This window comes from Ischnura elegans, chromosome 12 (genome assembly GCF_921293095.1).
Source record: "Ischnura elegans chromosome 12, ioIscEleg1.1, whole genome shotgun sequence".
NCBI classification, from domain to species: domain Eukaryota; kingdom Metazoa; phylum Arthropoda; class Insecta; order Odonata; family Coenagrionidae; genus Ischnura; species Ischnura elegans.
This window is the reverse complement of record NC_060257.1, coordinates 63,658,210-63,680,264: the sequence shown is the minus strand read 5'-3', so window position 1 is coordinate 63,680,264 and position 22,055 is coordinate 63,658,210. Positions and strand designations below refer to the sequence as shown.

Sequence of the window (22,055 nt, the reverse complement as noted above, 5' to 3'; positions counted from 1 at the left end):
TAAAACTCTTGAGGCGACAAAATTGATAAAAGTGTTATTTGACTATTATGTCTTTTGTTAACCAATGCCGGAACGGCATTCCGGCGCGTTCCGGCACCATGGCACCTCTGCTTGCATATTCACGACGTTATACATATTTTACGACTAACATACTCACTGACTGTTCAAAAGTGAATTATAAAAAAAGAAGATAAAGAACCTTCCCACTCCGACTGATCAAGGTCACTTTTTCAGTTTGCAATGAGCTTATCAATTGTTTTCATCGACACTTCGTTCCGCCACCGTAAAATAGTCTCCCATGGTTTAAAAAATTAATATCGAACAAGCTCAGTATCAAACGATAAGAACCAAATCCTATTCTCGATAGCTCCTCAAGCTTGAGCAAGGTCAAATATTACATGATACCGCATTAAATTTTTGATAACAATATGTTTCAGTCGCCAATAAAAATAATAGGTCTGGAACAAAATATCGCCACCTTTTTCATTCGGGTCCGAAATATTTGGTTGCAGCCCAAACCTGTGATAGTGGAGTGAGTGCTTTCCACTCTCACGGTAGGCCCTTGGCCAGAATTCTGTGCCAACCTGTAGAAAACCGGGTGTTGATTTGAGTTGCAGCCAAAAAAGAGCTACTCGTTTACTTGTTGAGGCTGCCAACACTGCAAGTTCATATACCTCTTGTACACGATGACCTTTTGCGATCTCTCTAAATTATTTTGAGTCCTCATATAAGATTTCAGAACCCCCAAAGTTTGAAACAATGTTGGAACTCTCAACTTCAATATTAATTAGGGATATGGAAAAAACAAAAACTGAAGTAATTATAGTTTAAGTAACAATACTTTTCCTTTTTCTTAAGGACTGAATTTAGCAGATACAACATTTCAAATCAAAATAAATAACATGAAAACAAGCGATATCTTACAAGCAGCCCAGCAAACTCAATAAGATACAAAGTGATCTTCGTGATAATGTGACACTCGAACTTTTCGGTTTCAATCTTGGTCGCAAGCGTATATGAAGAAAATAGTTCTGGTTCATTTAATATTTTGGAATATGGATTTTAAACTATCCTGTACAACAATGGAATCATAAAAAACACGAATCTCTCTCATTGGTGAAAATTGCACAGGTTTTCGTCATTATAATTTATAAAAAACAGGGGATATTTCCCCAAATAGCTGTTTGGGTGGCCCCAACGTTTCCTGACCGATTCTGTTAGCTTTTTCAACAGTAGGGAGATTTGACGTCCTTGTATGTATTTCATTGTAAAATTATACCTTAAAAAGCTAAATACGCCAAGGATGAAGTCGCCATAAAAAATATTTGACTTAGCCAAGGATGAAGTTCGCCATAAAAAATATTTGACTTAGCCGGGATTCAAACCCGGATCTCCCAATTGCCGGTCAGGCGTGCTAGCCAGTTACACTACCGAGCCATTTTCTCTTTCGAGTTTCGGTAACCTGAACGGTAATTCGAAGATCCGGGTTCGAATCCCGGCCAAGTCAAATATTTTTTCATGGCAAACTTCATCCTTGATGTGTATAACTTTGCAAACGCACGCCTTAATGCGTACAAAGTCACATGTTTCATGCAGTGCTTAAAAACCTTTTGTACATTTTGTTTGTTTCCCGCACGTTACCAATAATTCGGGGATTTCGATAATCCGGCTAAGCTATAGCTGGATATGTGGTGCATTACATAGATCGCACTTTGTTTTGAATAAAAAAATTCACGGCTGGACCTTCAGTGCCGCATATAGTTACGAGAGAGAGTGTGGAGTTAATTGCTTTTTACGCTAGTTCATGCAAGCAATCCCGAGTGCCGCCGGCAGAACCCAACGCATTGAGCACATAACCGCGCGCCTCCGTCCGTGAGATGTATGGGAGTGGAGTGGGAAGGACACGCCAGCTGCCATCCATCCAGCACACACGCCGGTCACTTTCACCGCTTTCTTCTTTTCACTTTCTTGGGCGGGGCATTAAGACCTGCGGCGGCCAAGGCGGCCGGGGCCCGCGAGGCCTCTCCCAGAGGTGGGACGGTTGAGGAGGGGCTGGCGGAAGGGACAAAGGAATGCGCGAATATGGGTCGTCTCCTTCTGCGGAGAAGACCGCGGGTTCCTCCTCGGGAGACATCGCTTTGTGCGATAGACATTCTCCCCAAGGTGACTGACTCTCCGGCTTGGCGCGCTGGTGACTTCAACGTCCGAGAATTCAGGAATAAATACAAACATTAGCGAGTTTCGGCTTCTGCGCACGTTAACAAGATCGCTTGTACTGTAGCCGGAGCACATCGCTGTTCAAACATTTAACCATTTAACCTTGAAAATGACATAGTGTATTGTCGAAACCTCGGTCGGTTATTAAAACTTCTGTGGAACATACAACAGTGTATCTTTATTATGTTTCCTCTTCTACCATGCTTCTCAAACTGCAGATGCTACCCCTGAGGCACTTAAATATCTACTTTAATTATTTTCCTTGTAATAATTTTCCCAGATATTCTTTCCAACTATTAAATTTGGCTTTGTTTTCCGTAAGAATATCTCCTTATGGCAATTAATCTTGAACTTAATTCATAATCATGCCCTCATTATCCTATAAATAGCTTGCACGTCTGTACATGAAAAGCTATTTTTTTTAAGCTTCTCCATATTACTACTGTTCGTCTATATTTCTCTAGCCTTCTTTGTTTTTCGGCTTATTTTGCTCCTTAAATTATTGTTGTAGCCATTATTCAGTTGCTGAATTCTTGTACCTTGGTCTTCCTCCAGTAAGTTCTGAGACTTTAACGGTGATCAATTGATTTTTCCTAGACAGCTTTCCTAGAAATGACCTCTGATGGGTCTGATAAGCATATAACGACGATACCATTGGTTAGCATGTTCTTTCTTTCGAGGGAAATTTTATTTCCAATAGATTTACAGCACACGAAGAAAAAAATTTATACTAGGGTTTTGATAATAGCTACATAAAAGTGTTTATTAAATTGTTTGATTTTTCCATTTCAGTTTCTGTGCTGACCTCAGGTTTTGGTTCCTGCCCGGCCACCATGAACAAGTAATAATAAATCTGAGAATGAAACTCGTTCAGCATGGAGTAAACGTTTCTTTACATGATTTCCTTCTTTATTTCCACAGGCAATTTTATTTTAAGTAAATTTAATTCTCACAGCGGAGGACAACTGTGTAGATTTAAGTAAAATCAATTAATAAGCAATTTATTTTATTACAAAAATGACGCAGGTAGAATCAATTTCGGCCTTACATTCGAGCTACTGCACAGCCAACTTGAGTGGTTTTGTTAATATTACTCCCAAATTCTTCCTTCCAGTCAAACTCAGTAGTTGCCAGAATTTCAATAATTCGTTCAAAATAAGCAAATCCTTCAATAATGTTTCACGACATCGATTTTATACTTGTTATAGTTTTAAGAGAGTAATTACAATCCTACATAATCTTAATTCAATGTTCAAAAGTAACTGTCTATTACAGGTTACTGACGTCATTAAACTTTTAGAGACTTAACTATTATGTATTTTTACTTATTCAATCGATAACTTAAAGGGAATTTTTCCTAACCCTTATTTAAATTATTAATATATATCTTCTGTTTCTCGCATCTCTTAAGTCTTCCACAATATCTTAACGAAACACCTATCCCATCACATTCCATAAGAAAAGAAAGGTGGTTTGAAAAAATTCTGAGTATTTAACTAAATAATATTCCCAAGCAATTTAGATCCCTAAGCCCAGCTCAAGCTCTTGAAAAACGGTAATTGCATGTTAAATTGCTAAGGCGAAGCTGCTAAAACGAATAATTTCCGCAGGCTAGTCGGAGAAATTGTCCCTCGCAAAGGAATTTCACGAGCTTCGCTTCGGAAAAGCGATTGGAAAAACGAAGTCATCCCTTCAGAATGGATTACACTAATTCAGGTGACATAGGAAAACGGCTTAGCGTTCAGAGGAGGTAAACGGTGCACCTGCGCCACCGAGCTACGGATAATAATTCATTAGCCGAGAAAGGTAAGAGTGTCGCAGGTACCGCATAAAGCCGAATTAATTTCCAGCAAACCCAGATCATATTTCGCATGGCGGCGGGCGTGGCACACGTTATCTACACTTGCCTGCATGCTTTCATTTACAAGGACAGAGACAGACGGACGAAACCAAGAAGTTAACAGGATTAGAATGTAATTACGCCAATATACTTCCATTAATCGTGTTAATGCGTATAACACTCAAGAATATATTTACCTGATACAATATCTCTCTAGTAATTAGTATATATATAGCTACATGCTTCAGTATTCATACCTTCAACATATATTTTGGGGTAGCCCCAGAACGTCATTTATATTTGCTATTACTATTAAGGAATTCACCTGGTCCTACTGAGGTTTATTAATAATTTGAATGTAATTACGCTAGTATACATCCATTAATCACATAAATGAGTATCAAACCCAGGAGAATTAGCTGAAGCAATATATCTCCAGTAGTTAGAGCAGATATATTAAAAATACGCAAGTATTTTAGCCCACAAATCACTCTTTAATGTGGCTGAATGCAGTCAGTTATAAATTTTAAATGTTCAATGAATTGAATTGGTTTCCCTGAATCTTTAAAATTCAAATTGTATCAGTCAAAATATTGGAAAAAAAACTATCATACACTTGAAGGAAAAAATCAACGGTTTTGGTAGAAAGGAGGTAGTCAACCCAGTTAAATAACAGAGAAAGCGGCGGGAATGAGAGAGAAAAATGGTAAAAATTGCGGAGTTGGTCCACATACATAACGCACTTAAGCAAATGAATCAAAATGTGACCATAGTAATGATGTACCCGCGGTTATATGGCGATAAGAGCGATTCGGAAGTCACAAAAGATAATGTTAAGAATTGCTAAGTACTGACAGAAGAAGTGAAACACATAAAAACAAAAGGATAAAATGTATTGACGAATTTGTACGCGTATTACACGTGCTATAATATAACCTGGAATAACTTTATTCTGTCCTTGGTTCACAATTTAGCCACAGGTATCTCCCCTTTCGGGTGCCTACCCAAGCGGCAGAATTCTCTAGATACGCGGGAACTGGGGAAATAAAATAAACACCTGATGATGGGACTGGGGGGCTAATGATGACTGGCCAAAATTAGCAGTCGCTTACAATCGCGAAAAAAAGTATTAAAAAATCATGGATTTGGTGGACCACAAAATTTGAGTTTGAATTGCGCTAAACAGCCTTTTTATCCCTTATTAATCCGTGAAATTAGGATATTTTTATATTTTGATTAAATTAGTATTTGGATCCAGGCTAACATGAGATGACCTTGTTATAAAGTTCCCTGGTCCCAGCTCTATTAGGAAGTGTGGCATAGGGTTTACAACTCGATCTCGGAAAAATAAAAAATATTCATCGTCATTAGTCAAAAATTCTATAAGATTGATTTGAATACCACACTCTGCTGAACTGAGTGCGGATCACAGGAGAATCATTGATCTCCAATTAGCCTGCATTAACATTCTCCGACTGACGCCGTAAGATACCAGCGACAGGGACATTGTGGTATAAAATAAAATAAAAATACTTTGTTCTATTCCACACTTTATTTGAAATAGTACGACCCGGGTTTCTGCATATCATGCTATCATCAGGTCTGAACATGCTATCTACCTCCTGATGATAGCATGATATGCAGAAACCCAGGTCGTACTATTTAAAATAAAGTGTCGAATACAACGAAGTATTTTATTTTATGATGAAGCAGTTTCACAAAGATACGCCGGAGACCGTGTCTTATACATTGTGGTATAGTTACGCAGGAAATGCAAGTGAGAGCTCATGTGACATGAGCGTTGCATACACTAGTTGTCAATTTGCACGCATTTACAGACCGTACCTTTTATAAAAGCAGCTATATAAAATTTATATATAACCTTTGTATAGATTAAAACATTCTGTATGGATGGTATAAAAGGTAGGATCAGCTTGCGCCAAGGAACCCCAAGAGCGACGGCACTTAGCCTCTAGAGCTCCTATACGTCGAACTCTCAAGGGGGGGAGGAAAAGGAACGGGAGCGGGAAGGAAACACGCTTACCCCATGGCTATGAAAGAGCCATGGAGGGCGCGGGAAGGAGCCTAGCGAAACCCGGCAACAGCCATTAATGTTCTACCGATCCTAGTAGATTTTCCTATGAGGAAGAAAAATCTATCCATCGAATCGGTAGATAATATGTATGGATGGTATAAAAGGTAAGATTTCCTTCTAAATTCCTTAACATGCAAATTTTGTATGACACTCATAGACAAAAAGAGTGTATCCTGTGCCTTAACAAGCTGGCGTGATAGATAAGAGCCAAGGAGGTTGTAAATATCCAGAGAGGGCACCACTGGTTCCGAGCGTTGAGCGCAGTGTGGCAGGAATGGAGGTGCTTGGGTAGGATAGCCACGCCCACTTTGACCAAAACATTGATAATCCCATAAGGGTTAATGCTAACTATTTGGTGAAATATTCGGTCATGATCGTTGTTACGTTAAAATAAACTATCGCAAACGAACACAGTAAACCTTTTTTCTATCATTATGGCAGGGCTTCGTGAAAATATGCCTCAAACATCTTTTCACAAGGAAAAATTGTCAATAACCACTCTTCTGCTTTGCACTAGCTTAGCCGAAAACAACATTTTACAAGTGTAAAATATCCATTCCCCTGCACTTCTACAGGTAATTAATAAGATTACAGCCAATGGAAATCTTATCGTTAGCGGACCGGTCGCAATAATAGTACGAAAGTATGTTCACGACGATAAATTATCACCACGATATGACTATATGGACAGTTTAATATACACAGTAGTATGACGAACGATCGGAAAACTCCTACGACAATAAAAAGTAATTGTTGCATTTTCATTTTATGAATCAGAGGCGATATAATGAATAGAATTCTTGATAATATACGCACACTGTTTGAGACTAAGTCCGAAAATTGTCAAACCAAGATGGCGGAATTCTGACCACACTTAAAACTCGAATACAGGGCCTCCAGATATTTACAACCTCCTTGATAAAACCGAGGTTATTTTAATAAATCCAGAGGCCAAAAGTTGGCCAAAGTCACATATCTAAGACCACGAAATCTGAGTGGGCTGTTCCCCAGTATAATTGACTCGCCCATCGCCATAAGGGCTATGATGCTATACGAGAAGCCTAAGAGCAAAAATTGCTTCAATTGTGCCTTCGGTTTTTCTGAATCCGAATGGGTCCACATCCAGGACAAAAATGAGCATTCGAGGGACCGACAAACGCAAGTAACTGACGCGCATTACACTTTCCCGCTCAATGAAAACACGCAATAGTGACCGCTCCCTCGTGTCACGAAACCGGCTTCTCACCGAAGACAAGAGGCACACGACTCGCGTCACGTCATCCCAGCCGAACAGGCCGCAAACTTCCGATAACCTCCTTACGACCAATTTTTTTTTGTTGGCGGACAAAAAAGAAAAAAAAACTTGCCCGGTCAACAACATCTTCCTACTCGTCGTTACAAAACCTCCGCAGCTTCTCGTCTTCCATCTCTGGACCGCAGACAGGACTCTTCCGCCAACGCACATGGATTAGTTCACGTTACGTCTTCAAAATCGTGGTAACTGGGTCATCCCACCCAAAATCGAACAGGAAATTGAAGGGATATTTCTCGGGTTCCCTACCGGGTCAAATTAACTAGGACCGACGTTTCGAAGATTGACTCGCACATCTCCATCTATGAGAAGCTTAAGGGCCAAGATTACTCCTCTTGTGTCTTTGCTTTTCCTGAATCCGAATTGGTCTTCATCCAGGAAATGTTTTGATCTTCTTTCTATTCTTCTATAGACGATTCTTGTCTACAACTACGATGCATCTGATGCTAGGCTTATAGTCGTAAAAATTTCACAGTTCTCTGCTTTTTTCTCATGGGAATCGGGATTATGATGTTCTTCTGGAAGTCTTTTGGTATTTCACTTGTTAAATACACTTCATTTATAATATATTACAGCTGGTCTTTGCTCCTATTTACGGTTAATTTTGTTCAATTTCCTTGATTTTATAGCGATGAACAGCTAACATGTGGAACACTAGATTTTAAATGAAGTCGTTGTGGACGCCTTCGATTTACGGAAAAGTAAGACTAGTATTAAAAATTATAAAAATTACTCGTAGATTGAGTTATAAATTGAAAAAAAAACATATGCAAGAAGATCAAGGTTTAAATAAGTGCGGTTGTCAACTGTTTAAAAGGAAACATGTGGAATACAAGATGGGTTTCGTAGTAACATGAACAAGACTCGAGAATACACCAGCGTCGACCTTGTCAACGGATGTGGAAAAATTTCCAAGAGACAAAAAGGTGTTACTTGGAATATAACGAGCTCTTCCAAAGGATACTGTAAGAGATAACTTTCCCAGCCAGCCTCATTTTCGTGGAGCAAAATAAAAAACTTTTGCTTCCGCACAAGTTTATGGTTTTTAATGAGATTACAGCACTCACCGGAACTTGGTGGAATATTCATCCTGACATCAGAAGCACAGAGAACAACTTTCATTTCCTCCGATCCTACGCATTCTTGGAGGAAAGAGAGAAAGGAAAACGTGTTCATGAATGGGGTATTAGGGGACGGGGAAATCGTTAGCATAGGAGGCATCCCTCACAACTTCATGCACCAAAAATGTCTTGTTCACACTCCTAGCAATGAGCTATAGTAGATATCCCTCGAATGCGCAAGCTGCGCGTCCGATTACCAAAATCGAGGGGACTATTAATATTCTAGCTTTGAGGCATGTATTTATTTATAAAGTTTCGAGAACTTTTTATAACCGGTGAACTAATTTAACAAAGGGCTTATGGATTTCGATCCAATTACAATTTAACGATCCCTAAACACAAAAAAATTGATACCAAAATATTTTGATTACTACCGCCGGATCTTATCGAAATAAATAGTATAATAATAAAATTCATACGAATTGGAAACTATATATTTTACAGTCACTACAGTTTTGATTTTATTTTTACACATAAAATTCCTTTCAATTTTTTTCTTTAGATAATAGGTATTTTTGGTTCTCTGTTTTCTTATTATTACCGCATTTAAGAATTTTTAAGTTAGCCCAAGTATATGCTAGTAGTCTTATAGGCTACCTTACTTCCCTGAATGGAAATAATTACCTGTATATACTTATGTCTGGACGAATAAATATTATAATTTATTATTTTTTGAACGACACAACTTAAAATAAGTGGGATAAACTTCTAAATACTTCTTCTTGATGGGCAAAATTATAGCCCCACCCAAACAATCATTTAAGAAAACTTTTCCTCCATTGAGATTCGGAATGAGCAATTTATGAACAACTAACAACTGCTTTTAAGTTAAGGAAGAACGATAGCAATGGGAAACGATGGAAGAGAATTTACGACTACCTCAACAATGAAGGTGGGAATGAGATGAATTATTCAAGCGTGGTTCTGGTCGTTAACTCGAGGGCATCCACCGGCGACACTTTTGAAATAAATACTCCCACGTCCGACGCGACGGAGTGAAGATCATTAGCGCTCGCATTGTATTGAATGGAGAGAAATGCAAACTCCTTCCGCCAGGTGGGAGAGCATCCGCGTCTACCTTCTAGACTGAGAGGGATCGATGGCCAATAAGCACGAATGTTACAAGAGGGTATTTCGTATAATTTACGGTAAAATGTGGTGGAAGTCTTTAAAAATAGCTAAATTAAACATTATAATATTTTCCCCTTATTTCTCCGTGAAATTGGGATCGTTTTGCCAGTCAGCGACGCCAGTGGCGTCTTTTGGAAACAGATTTAAAGCGCGGTAGGTGACTACACATTTAGAGGCCGACTTGAGGGTCCTCTACAGTAATTATAGTTAAATGAAACATTGCAATATCTCCACAAGCTTAATTCGAACACGAAGCCTTTCGTTGTCGCAACATAATTATTCAGTCCTTGACTTACTAATGTTGTTATCATAACTTTTGACTTAATATCGTTGTTGATACTATTGCAGACTTGAAGCAAGGAAACACGTCGTGTTCGACTAAATCCTGCGGAAAATTGCAGCATTTAATTAATTATTTATTACAGGAGAGGTTTCTCCAGTCGGCCTTCAACTGTGCTGTCACCCGCCGCGCTTTGAAATAGGTTTACAATAATAGCTACCCGCGCCGCAGGCAGTCAAAGCAATTCGAATTTCACGGAGAAATAAGGTATCATCTTCTTCCATGTTATCACTGGATCTGGTCAGCGAAAATCAAACTCGTAATTATGTGGTCTACCAAATTCATACCCTTTTAGTGATTTCTTTCACGATTGTAAATACACGGCAACAACTGAGAATGAATGGATCGCTTTGGATAACTCACCTTTGTACTGCGAGTATTTTGAAAACCGAACAAATTGTCTCCCAAGTGACAAAAAAATTATGCTCGAACGGGAAATATTTTTCATTGGTCTAGGTATAATGTGTGACTTAGCCACCATACCTGAAAACATCTCTTGGTATCATAATAAAGATTCATCAAAAATCAATTTCCGGACAATTGAAAGTCTACAATTATACTTGGGTTTGGTGAACTATCATTACGCGAGAGGTTGTTACTTATAAAAGGCACATTATGAGCTTGTTCCCTACTAATTGTAATAACAAAATATACTTTTATCGACCTAACAAAACCGCATATTTTCCTACCCCTACACATTCAGTGATTCAGATAGAAAACTGATTGGGATAGGTAAGGGTAAAGCCTTCCCCAGATCAAACCAAAGACGTGTGAATGCTAAACACTCAGGGTTGGGGGACTAGTTCCTTACCTAGACCAAATTATATATTTTATTTATTTTCCAATTTCCCCGTAAACAGGACATAGAAGCCTTTACAACGGAGGATTAACAAAGCACGACACAAAAATCCATGTCCCTGAATATGGACCAACTACCCAGGCGAGATTCGAACCCACGACCTACGGTTTGGAAGGCGAGGACTTTACCCCTCCGCCACCAGAAGATTTTTGCTGACCGCCCGGAAGGTTTCATCCCGAATATGAACTCGGGACTCGTAACCAAGAGGACAACCCACTCTCGGTTACCGCTTCATTTACTAAGATCACGAATAAATTCTAGGGGAAAGTTACTTACTTTTGCGAAACAAACATCTTCAGCCCTATTCACAATCGCGAAAACATTCAACGCGCTACAAACTCCATTTTCGAATGGAAATTCGAAAGAATTCAGAGTGAGGGAAACGCAGAATGGGACAAGCACGGCACAACTACTGACACAGGCAGCTACTTGTAGAAGCGGCACTTAAAAAGGAGACGACTCAAGGGAGAGAGCGCTGGCATGAGTAGCGTCTCATTGGCCTCGGAATGGGCGCAAGAGACATGAGACGAGCATACACCACTTGCCAACGGGAAGAGGAGGAAGTGGATATCAGGGAGACGGAAGAAAGTGACGGAAGGTGGACGTGCGCTGGAAGGATGCCGGACGCGAACAGGGTGAAAAGGCTTTCAGCGAATCGGAAGGGTGCAAGAACCGTTTGCCAGAGAAAATTCAAAGCCTATTCAACTAACTATCAACTGCATGGATGGCGCGAGTGCTGAGAGCTGAAAACTATGCTGGAGGGTAGAATGTTGGGTTAACGAGGAAGAGGGAAGAAGAGAATAGAATAAATTACGGGGGGGGGGGGGGGGGAGGGGGGTAATAGGGTAGTTTCCTTCATCAAAGAAAACGAAAGGCATTGATTGCAGTTCGTTACCCACCATTAGTGTATTCATAATATACAAATTATTTGGTTTTAGAAATCCCAGTTAAGACGAATGCAAATGGTCAATTTTAACTCATTTGAAAAAAGCCAGACCCAAGCGGGACTAGAATTCAAGACCCTCAGATCAGTAGCGGATTCATCAACTAATTGTACCCCACATACCTTTACGAATTATTATCCCCCGTAAAAAGTTACTGGAATTTCCACCCGCCGTGTTTCTGATCTTCAAATTCCTAAAGCCCGCACCAATATATATTTCAAATCTTTTCATTTAACAGCATCTAGATTCTGGAACTCTCTATCGCCAAATATAAAGACGTCTCAATCACTTCAGTCGTTCAAAGGAAGGCTGTACTCCTATTTGAAGTCTAGGGCTTAAGTTAGTCTCCTCAACTTATCTAAGTTATCTTTATAAACTCGTTATGTTATCAAAACTTTCTACATAAATATACACATATATGCGTGTGTTCATTATGATCTGTGTTAAAACTTATTTTTTTGTGTAATTAATACTGAATATATTACATTTTTTGTCTTAATATCTACTACTTGTTAGCCTAGCAATAATCTTCATAATACCACATTTTTGTCAATTTGTCATTTATTGAGGGTAGAACATTTCCTGTATTTTCTATTTTTTTGCTCTCATAGGTTTTACCTAGAGCACAATAAAACTATTCAAATTCCTCATAGTAAAATCAATGACACTGAAATACGATGATATAAATGCCGCGGGGGACTAGAAAGGCATTTTATCGGACGTTCGAGAGTGAATTTGCAGAATCAAAGAGGAAAGGAGCGTGGGAGAGATTTGGTTGGCTGATCTGCGAGGTTGCTGAGCACTGGAGAGCGAGTGTGGATGAGCATGTCGACGAAGAGGAGGACGCTGGCGGCTCGTGAGCAGAATCAGCGACTAAGGAAACGTCTGAGAGGAGCCAATAAACACGAGCGAGACCAGAAAACTCTCAAGGCGAAACTTGCGAGAAAAGAGACGAAGCATTGCGGCCAACGCGAACGTAGGCAGGATTTTAAAGTGCGGCCAAAATTAGGAATTATACCAAAAAATCAACACTGTATACGTAATATCTGAAAAAAAGCTTAGTGTACATCATTATCTTGCGTATTCCTTCATGCATATCCTGAAATTCGCAAGTATTTTTAACAGCATGTTTTTCATACTCTATACTCTAGGTTCATAGGCAGATTGATAATTAGGATACAGATTAATTCCATAGCTTGCGTGTCGTGTGTATCGTGCGAACGATTTTTAATTTTTACGCGAGATGACTACCGCCAATCAGTTAACACAGCCGGTAACAATATACACTGCACGCACTGCCTTTCCCTCGTTTTCACGGAAGAGCTTGAATTTTACTTATAAAAGGGAAGAGCTTGAAGTTTACATATAAAAAGCAAATGCTCAAAAAAATTACGACTAGCATATATTAAAGTTCTTCATGGTTCGGGGAAAAACTAATTCCCATATCTAATATAAATATCAAATCAAGTTTAGCAAAATATCTCTCTTAATTTGTCGCTACTGTCTGTCCTGGAAATAAAGTGGGGCTCTAATATTATGTTCTCCTTGTCGCTCTTTAAGATAACTATTCTTAATTGCTAAAGGAATGTTAGCCTATCGCGCAGCCTCCGAGTCTCTAGCGACTCCCAGCCTAATTCCCTTAACGCAGCCAATTTCTATGCCTAATACCACGGCAATGGAAACTGGTACCTAGGGCGGGCCCGCGAACGTTACGATCCTGAGGGCCGGGAACCAAGTCAGTGACTTTTACGCCCGTGCGTATCAGGAAGGGAAGGGCTAAGAAGGGAAAACAAGAATCAGAGGCACCGTCGGGATGAGAGCCCAACGACGCCTCCAGGGAGAGGATAGGAATGGAAGGTTGGGGATAGGGAAAAAAAAACTCGCCGCCATAGGGACGACGGGGCCCACTACAATGGAAACCATGACTTAATTTGACAACGAAATTGGGAGATGATTCTATAATGAGAATAATCCAACGCTCATTTCGTTGGATACTACTACGGCAATGATCAGGACACCAAGGTGGGTCCTCTGAGGGTTCCAATGCACCGGGGCCGGGAGCCCTTACACGGGAGCCCTTACACGCCCGGGCTCCCGGGGAGGGGTTTGGATGGGAAGGAACAAGGAAAGAGGCGCCGCCGCGATAGGAGCCCGACGACGCCTTTGGGATGGGGATAGGGTTGGAAGGGATGGGACGGAGTAAACACCTCACCGCTATAGAAGCGGAAAGGGCCCACTAAATAGCGAAACCTATCATCAGCCATTAATGTGGTTTGGTGTTGGTGGATTTTCCTATTAAAGAGAAAAATACATCGATCAAATCGTTGGAACTACGGCAATAATAAGAATAAGGGCTCAGGGGAGCCCTGCTAGGGTACAACACACCGGGGCCGGGACCCAGCAATCTTGCTGATCCCGATCACCCGGGAGTGGGAGGACAGGAAGGAAAAAGGAAAGTGGCGCCGCCGTCGCGATAGGAGCCCTCGACGCCTCTGGGGTAGGGAAAGTGTTGGAAGGGATGGGACAGAGAAAAACACCTTAACGCTATGGAAGCGAAAAGGACCCAACTAAATAGCGAAACCAGGCAAAGCCATTACTGTGCCAGCGATTTCAGGGGATTATCCTATGAGGAAGAATAATCCAACGATCAAATCGCTAGATTGGAACTACGGCAGTAGGATGTTTTGGAAACCTTACGGCGCTAGAGTGGGAGCCGCAGCTGGGTGCCTAGCGCCAATAGGGACCTTGGTTGGGAGTCTGCCGCTCACATGCAGCGCCCTACTGTGACAAAGATCCAGCATTGAAATTCACGGTTGCCACCACTGGGGCGGAAAGTCCGCGAGCAGCACGTGTTGTGCGGACGACGCGTGAGATGTGAACCAATGAGAATCCGCCGGCAGGGCTGATACAAACGAGAAGGTCGTCAAGGAGAACCGCATTGATGTCTCGAATCACAGAGGAGACACTTTCACCAAAAATCATGTTGAATGTCACTATTTATCCGCGCCGAAGGCGCGACTACAAGGGCTGTACCGGCGAGTCAATCTCACCACAACCAGCCTTTTAACATAAGCATTTAAAAAAATGGCGCATTTGTAATAAAAGTGACATTGTAAAATGTTGTTTGCGTGAAAATAGGAAACTAATTAGTTAAAAGTTATTTATTTCTCATTTTCTTTTGTCATATGAGATTTTAATTAATTTTGCACACTGGACAAATTTGTCTAGTGAACTTTTGAATTTATGCATACTTCTTTTTTTAGTTTTTTTTTTAGATATGCAGTAAACTAGTTAAGTTTGATTTTTCCTTCCAAGATAAAATCGTGAATGACTTAAAAAAAACAATGAATTGAAGAAAGAAAGAAAGACATACGAGAGACTCATGGACGAGAAAATTGATAGGCAGTGTAACTAGTTGAATTTAAAAGTGTTTTAAATGCCAACAGCCTGGAATCCTACCTAACAACTATTTAAGGGGATTGGAGTAATAGCAGTGTCTCGTAGCAATATATAAACTAGGCGCAACTTGGGTTGTTGGTTGGATTACCCCGGCCAATAGCAGGGTTTCTTGCCAATCAAAGCAGAAAAATTCATACAAAATCCCCGGTTTCCAGAAAATTTTACGAAATTCCAGGTTAATCCTACGCGATTATTGCGATGGATAGAATTTTAAAACATCCAAATTAACTTTAATACTTTTAAATAACATTATAACCATGTATTTACAATAGGTTAATGAATAGGTTAGTTAACGCACATAAGTTTTAAGTATACCGGGACTAGCCACGGTGATAACTTTTACAGGAGTCACCCGCAATGCACAAATTGTGCGAAAAATCCACAGAGAAAAAAATTATTCACCTCTCGAATCGTTCGAAAATCGAAAAATCAGGGGAATGATATTTTGTCTGTGAATGTAACGCACATCGTATGTATAATTTAAATTTATTTAATGCAAGCCAAGAAGATGCTTCGACCTCTTAAGTAGGTGTTGACGTCACCTGGCATTCTATTCTTCGTGTTTTTGAATCTTATTTGAGTCAAGAGTGCAAGAAATTTCGGTTCTGTCATCTTGCTTGACATTCTGCGGCTGTAAAAATTCTACTATGCCACTGCACTAAAAATTACGACAAACACATTTTAGGCCAGGAAAAAATGGTTGCTGAACTGGCAAAATTTTATGTGAAATGAATTTGAAATAAAATATTTTTAAATTCCCGTTTGGATCAAAAATTCATCAATAATTCATGCGTAATACCATGCATGCACAATTCCCGCTTTCCCGGTCGCTGGACACCCTGAATAGGTGAAATTCAAACCCACAAAACTTACACACAATGAAATGACCACAATGGAATGACGATAGTCCTTAGAGTGAAACCAAAAATATGTGCATCTGGCCATCTCGGGAAGCATCTCGAGCGCTTACTTCAAGAAGTAGAGAATTATTATATTAAACTTTTTATATGCATGTAATGATATCCCACCCCGATAAAATACGCATAATAACATAAGAATAATAACAGGGTTTTTAAATTTAATGGCAATACTTTAATAAAAGATTTCAACTTTTATAAGAGGTGAATGACAGAAATAACTAAAAAAATAAACCTCGATCAGTAGATTCGAAGACAATTTTCGCCAGATATGTTTTTTATTAATTCGAAAATTACCCTATTTGTCACAACCAATGTTATTTGAGGTAGTTAGTCGTAATCACAATGCTGCAGATGAATTCTACTAGCATAGACTACTGCTCTGAGACTTGAGACTTTTCACCACATATAAGCAAAACCAAAGCATTTTGGATGAATAAAAAAAACTTTGTTTTACCACAGAATTTTTATCAAAATACTACCATGATAACACTACCAGAAGATGACGTTAACCGTGGAAACCAAGGTAGTTTTCAATAAAAATTCTGTGGAAAAACAAAGTTTAATTTTAATTTATCCAAAATGTCCAGCATTTTCCACTAAGTATCGTTGGAAACCACCAACAAAACCACACCACTGAAAATTTTAGTTTCAAGATTTAAAACCACAAGTAAAGGTTATAATCGTTTAAAACGTTGTGATACGGGTAATTCAACAGATAAGTGTTGAAAGATCCTAATGGAGAGTGATTTGCTGGGGCATAGAAACGCCAAGCCCCTCAAATAATCCCAGCCAGTATTCATAGATTGTATCCTTTGCTTTAAATTCCACAAAATATAGACCTCTGAAATCTCAACAGTAGGAAATTGATAGGTTGACGTGAACCAGGATATCCTCCAAGACGCTACATTCTCCACCGGACCCGTTCAAGATTCGTCCCATTCATCGCATCGGAAGCGATCGCTTCTTCTGCCACGTCCGCCGAAGGGGCGCCATAAATCACAACCAAAGCCTCTTAGGTCTATCCTACGAAGAAGAGCGATGGAGGCAGTTAAGGTATCTACGAAAAATATGAGTGCTAAAATCGATATTCGATGTGATACACAAAGAACCGACAGACAGTGGGTCCAAGGGCGGTTTGAGCGAGCCATCAGTCCAGTTTTCTGGTTAAAAAGTCGTTAATATGTAATGATTGCTCAACTTTAAAATGAATCACAAATAATTGCTCCAAAACTGGGTGGTAGGATATAAGGAATGTTATGATTTACGGTACCTTTTTAGCAAAAAGGGGAAGAAATTAACAAGAGCAGAACTTTACTGTCATGAAGTTTTATAGTTTAACGAACCACTCATACATACATATATATAAAACGTGGAAATATTGATCCAAATCTAAGACTCAAAGGATCCAATTACTGTCGGATAAAGGTGAAAAGTATTCATACGAACTCCTACCTTCCATTCAAGGAAATAAATTTTATACCGGAGACTAAACAGATGGCCGATCTACGACTTACTCGAATGAATTCATTAACTAGCAATAACGGCAGGAAAAATACGTAATTAATAGCATGATTAGCCGGCCATTGCAAGCAAAAAAAAATTAATCTGGATCATTGACTTGAAAGGTAAATACTTTATTGGAGAAAATTTACATCCTGATGAAAACATCACAATAATAGTAATAACAATTTTAATTGCAAACAATAATTATACCTCGTAACCACAATGCCATAGAGGATGAAATCGTACAAAAATTTTTCTCTCCGTAAATTGGAACTAATGCACTTTCACAAAATTTTCCTAAAATTCGACATATTCGATGAGCCATAGCCTTATCGTTGTAAAAGTTAGTAATATTAACCACAATACGTAAAATAGAAATAGAATGGCTTAGACGGCCTTAACCGCTGCATCTATAATCCTGTACACCAGTTTCGATTGTCGCTTATAGGCTAACATATCACAATTTTAATTCGATGAATTTCCTTATAACCGTCAGATAAAATATAACCTTGCCAAATCGCGTCCATTAAAAGGATAAACACGATGAATCAACTGCATTATTTCACAGGGAGATAAAATTCAGTCAATTAAGATGCTCTCGGCGTGTTTATCGTAACTTTCACAACCAGACAATCTGGAATCAAGATGAGCACTCAGAAAAAAATTAACATTCATTGCAGCATACAACAGATTTCACGTCGAGGGAATTTCCATTTAATCACTTCCTCGTGTTTCATCAATACGCACCACTCCGTTAAAAAACATCCATATCCGGTAAAATTATCCGGCGATATTTTTAAGCAAATTGACAGCCACGTCAAAAGAGGAAGAAAGTTTTCTTACTGTCGCATTAATGAAAGCGCTACAATGGAAACTTAATCAGACATTTCACAACGGAAACGATTACAGCAATAAATATGAGAGGAGCCAAGGGGTGCAAGTGATTTTTTTTCTGAACATAGTTAGGCGCAGAAATCAGGCAAAGAAAACAAACAAGATCCACTAGATATTTAGTAGCGCATTTGATATCCCATCGATGTCAGCACAGAACAGAGGCTCAATCGTATCCCTCGTCCACCAAGTTTTTGTGTATTTAATCTATCAATTTCTGTACCTAGCTCAGTTTAGAAAAAAAATCAATTGCACCCATTGCCTTCTCACCCTCTCCCATAAATGTTATCCCTCCAAAATCACATGGACTATCACTCAAAAAGAGATTGAATAAAATATTAAAAATTATCCTTATCCACAAGTCCATTGTGGTTTTGCGATTACAAAGACAGTATAGACATTCAAACGCAAGTGAAAGAATAACTTGCGGCATCCCGATGCAGACATAAACTTCCGAAATATACCGAATGATAGACTTGAATAGTAAGGAAAGAAATTTATGAAGAAGATACAGATAGTAGAAGGGCTTAAAAAGCAGATTGAGCAGAATACATGTAAATAATAATAAAGCAATAAATAATACGCTAGGGTGGTCCTTACTTTTCGATTTTTCGAATTTCTTTCGGGACACCCCCTCAATTCATGCCAAATGGTGTAAAAACATATCCTGTAAAATATTATTGTAATTGGATTACGGGAAAACGTGCCGCATCGCATTCAAAACTGAGAAATTTTGGTAATTTCGGCTGTTTATCGGATATGAATGGCGATAAAAAGGCGATGGTATTTTTCAACTGATTTTCTATGGTAAATAACGATACACTGGACATTTGGCATGCTGCTCCTATAACATATTCCAATTGTGACCAGTGGTTCCTGAGATACGGCTCCAAGAGTGAGCGCGCCCCACCCTAGGCAGACATTCTGGGTGGCACGCGGGTTGCATACGCTCAACATTTGTTGATCATTCTCACTAATCGTAAAACCATAAAATTCTTCAGATAAACTTTAAAATTCGTCAATATAACCTTTAATGCTATATTTGTCACAGTTTATTGCCAAAACGGGCTATTATTTGGACTTAGTGATTTATTCTCCATAGGTTTTGAAATATTTAACCATTTATTATAAGGACCACCCAGGACAATTATATCGCTCTTTTCAACATGCGTATTATTAATACGCATGTTGAAAAAAGCGATATGATTGGAAATCTTATTCAAACCAAGTATGAAGCAAGGTAAATCTGGATGAGCACGGAGCTTAGATTATCAGGAAAAAGAGAGGACAAAGGTAAAAGACTTCACGTTGACTATTGATACGATTTTTTCCGAATCGTATGCATTGACAGTGAAGAAATTTGAAAAATTTCTGAGCTGGAGAGGAGAAAATACTCTTTTTGAAAAAACGTGAAAAAACTTTTTTCACGTTTAAAAGTGTTATCTTTGGTCCCACTCCACCTGTTCCACTGGCTGCCTAAAGATGACGAAAGTCCTGCTGAAACCATTCAAGTGGCGAATAAATTCAATTTTACGCAAAATTCGAAATGCTCCTTTTCCGCAAAGTTTTTTCTTTTTATCCACCCATGAAATGTCCCACAATAAACCTGCATACGTTCGAAATCGAGAAAAACGGCAAAAATCTGTAGAAAACACGTTGAAATTAAAAGGTTTCTTTCGCACCTCACTGGCTTCCGGGATCAAGCAGGAAAAGACAAGATCAAAAAGACCAAACTCTCCCCTTCTTCCGTAACATTAAAGCAAAAAAATACGTATGAAGGCCCTCGATGAGTTTTATCCTCGACGCTAACATCCCACTGGACCATCACAGGCACAGGTTACAGGGAAGAGGAGCAAGAGAGAGTAGGCAGACGGGGTTGGGGTAATGACCCGTGACGCAACGAACAAGGCCGACCACTTGCCCCGGTTACTTCCGATGACGAAACTGCCGGGAAGACGAAGAGACAAGAAAACAGGCTCTCATCCTAATTAAATCAATTATGCACGTTATACAAAAATATAGAAAAGAGAAACGATTGAAAATCGGCTTCGTAGTCTTTGGGCAGACAATAGGGTGGTATCCTATTATTTTTTTATTGCCAAAATCGAAAGATTATTACTCCTGGAGTACGTATTTAACCCTTTCAGATTTTTAAATGACGATATCTATTTTTCGCGATTAAATGAAATGTGAAAAATTTCAAGCGCGCGAAAAAGCGACGGCTAAGTATGAATGCTGGGAAAACCCCGTGTGACGTCGTTTTGGTTCCCGCTGCCGCAAGTGAGGTGACCTTGGGGCGAGGCTTTGAGCGCTGATACGACGCAGGATACTAGCAGGTAGCAGAGTACCCTGCTAGCAGGTAGCGTTTGGCTTAAATAAGGATTATTATTACCCTATCAAACGAAGAAAACTTTCCGAACGTAGGTATTTTTAATAGGTGATTATTAAGACATGTTTCCCTGAGATCTGTGCCTCATGCATGCATTGGTAATCTCAGACGATATAAAACTCCTACTATCTACTCGTATAGAAACTAGGTCCCTGTGACGTCACGTGGAGTGGCATCGCATGGGCACCAATCTGGCCTTTTTCAAATGAGGTTAAAATTGACCATTAACATTCGTCTAAACTGGGATTCCTAAAACCAAGTAATTTGTACATTATGAATACACTAATGGTGGGTTACGTATCGCAATCAATTTCTTTCGTTTTCTTTGATGAAGGAAACTACCCTATTCCATAATATAAGAGATTTTTTTCCAATAGCCAGGACAGAAGAATAACACACCAAAATTAAAATGATATTTTAATTTATATTCACTCGATCAGTGATTTAACCCACAGAGTATTTGGAAGACCGTGGAAGTAATTTTCTTCGGAGATTTTAGGGTAAATATAGAAAAAAATCATCATTCACTTGGAGATTCATTTCGATTTTTGCTTTGAATAAGTGAGGGTAGAAGTCACCCTGTACTGAGCCACAGGTGTGTTAAGAGCACACAGTCGAGGCAAGAGGGGCAAAGACAGTTTATAAAGACCGGGGTAATAATTCCCTTCGGAGCTTTTGGGATAAACACAAAATATAAAACAATACCCATAACTTACTGATTCATCTCGATGGTTGTTTTGGATAACCTAGTGTAGAGCTCAACCCGAACAAAGTCAAAGGTGTGTAAATTGCAAACATTCAAGGTGGGAGGGCCAAAGACGCTTAATAAAGACCGTGGTATTCATTCCCTTTGGAGCTTCCGGGATAAATACATAATATTAAAAAATATCCATCAATCACTCGGTGATTCATCTCGATGGTTATTTTGATAAGTAAGGGTAGAGCTCACTCTGGACTAAGCTACAGGTGTGTGAATATTACACATTCAGAGTATGGGGGGGGGGGGGGGGGGCTGATTTCTTTCGAGGGTTTCC

General features: G+C 39.4%; 1 protein-coding gene across 2 annotated transcripts in view; it reads right to left on the bottom strand.

The window, feature by feature from the left end:
• LOC124168837 (3-hydroxy-3-methylglutaryl-coenzyme A reductase) overlaps window positions 1–22,055 on the bottom strand; it is a 210,303-nt gene that overhangs the window by 25,442 nt on the left and 162,806 nt on the right. The window lies entirely within an intron of this gene.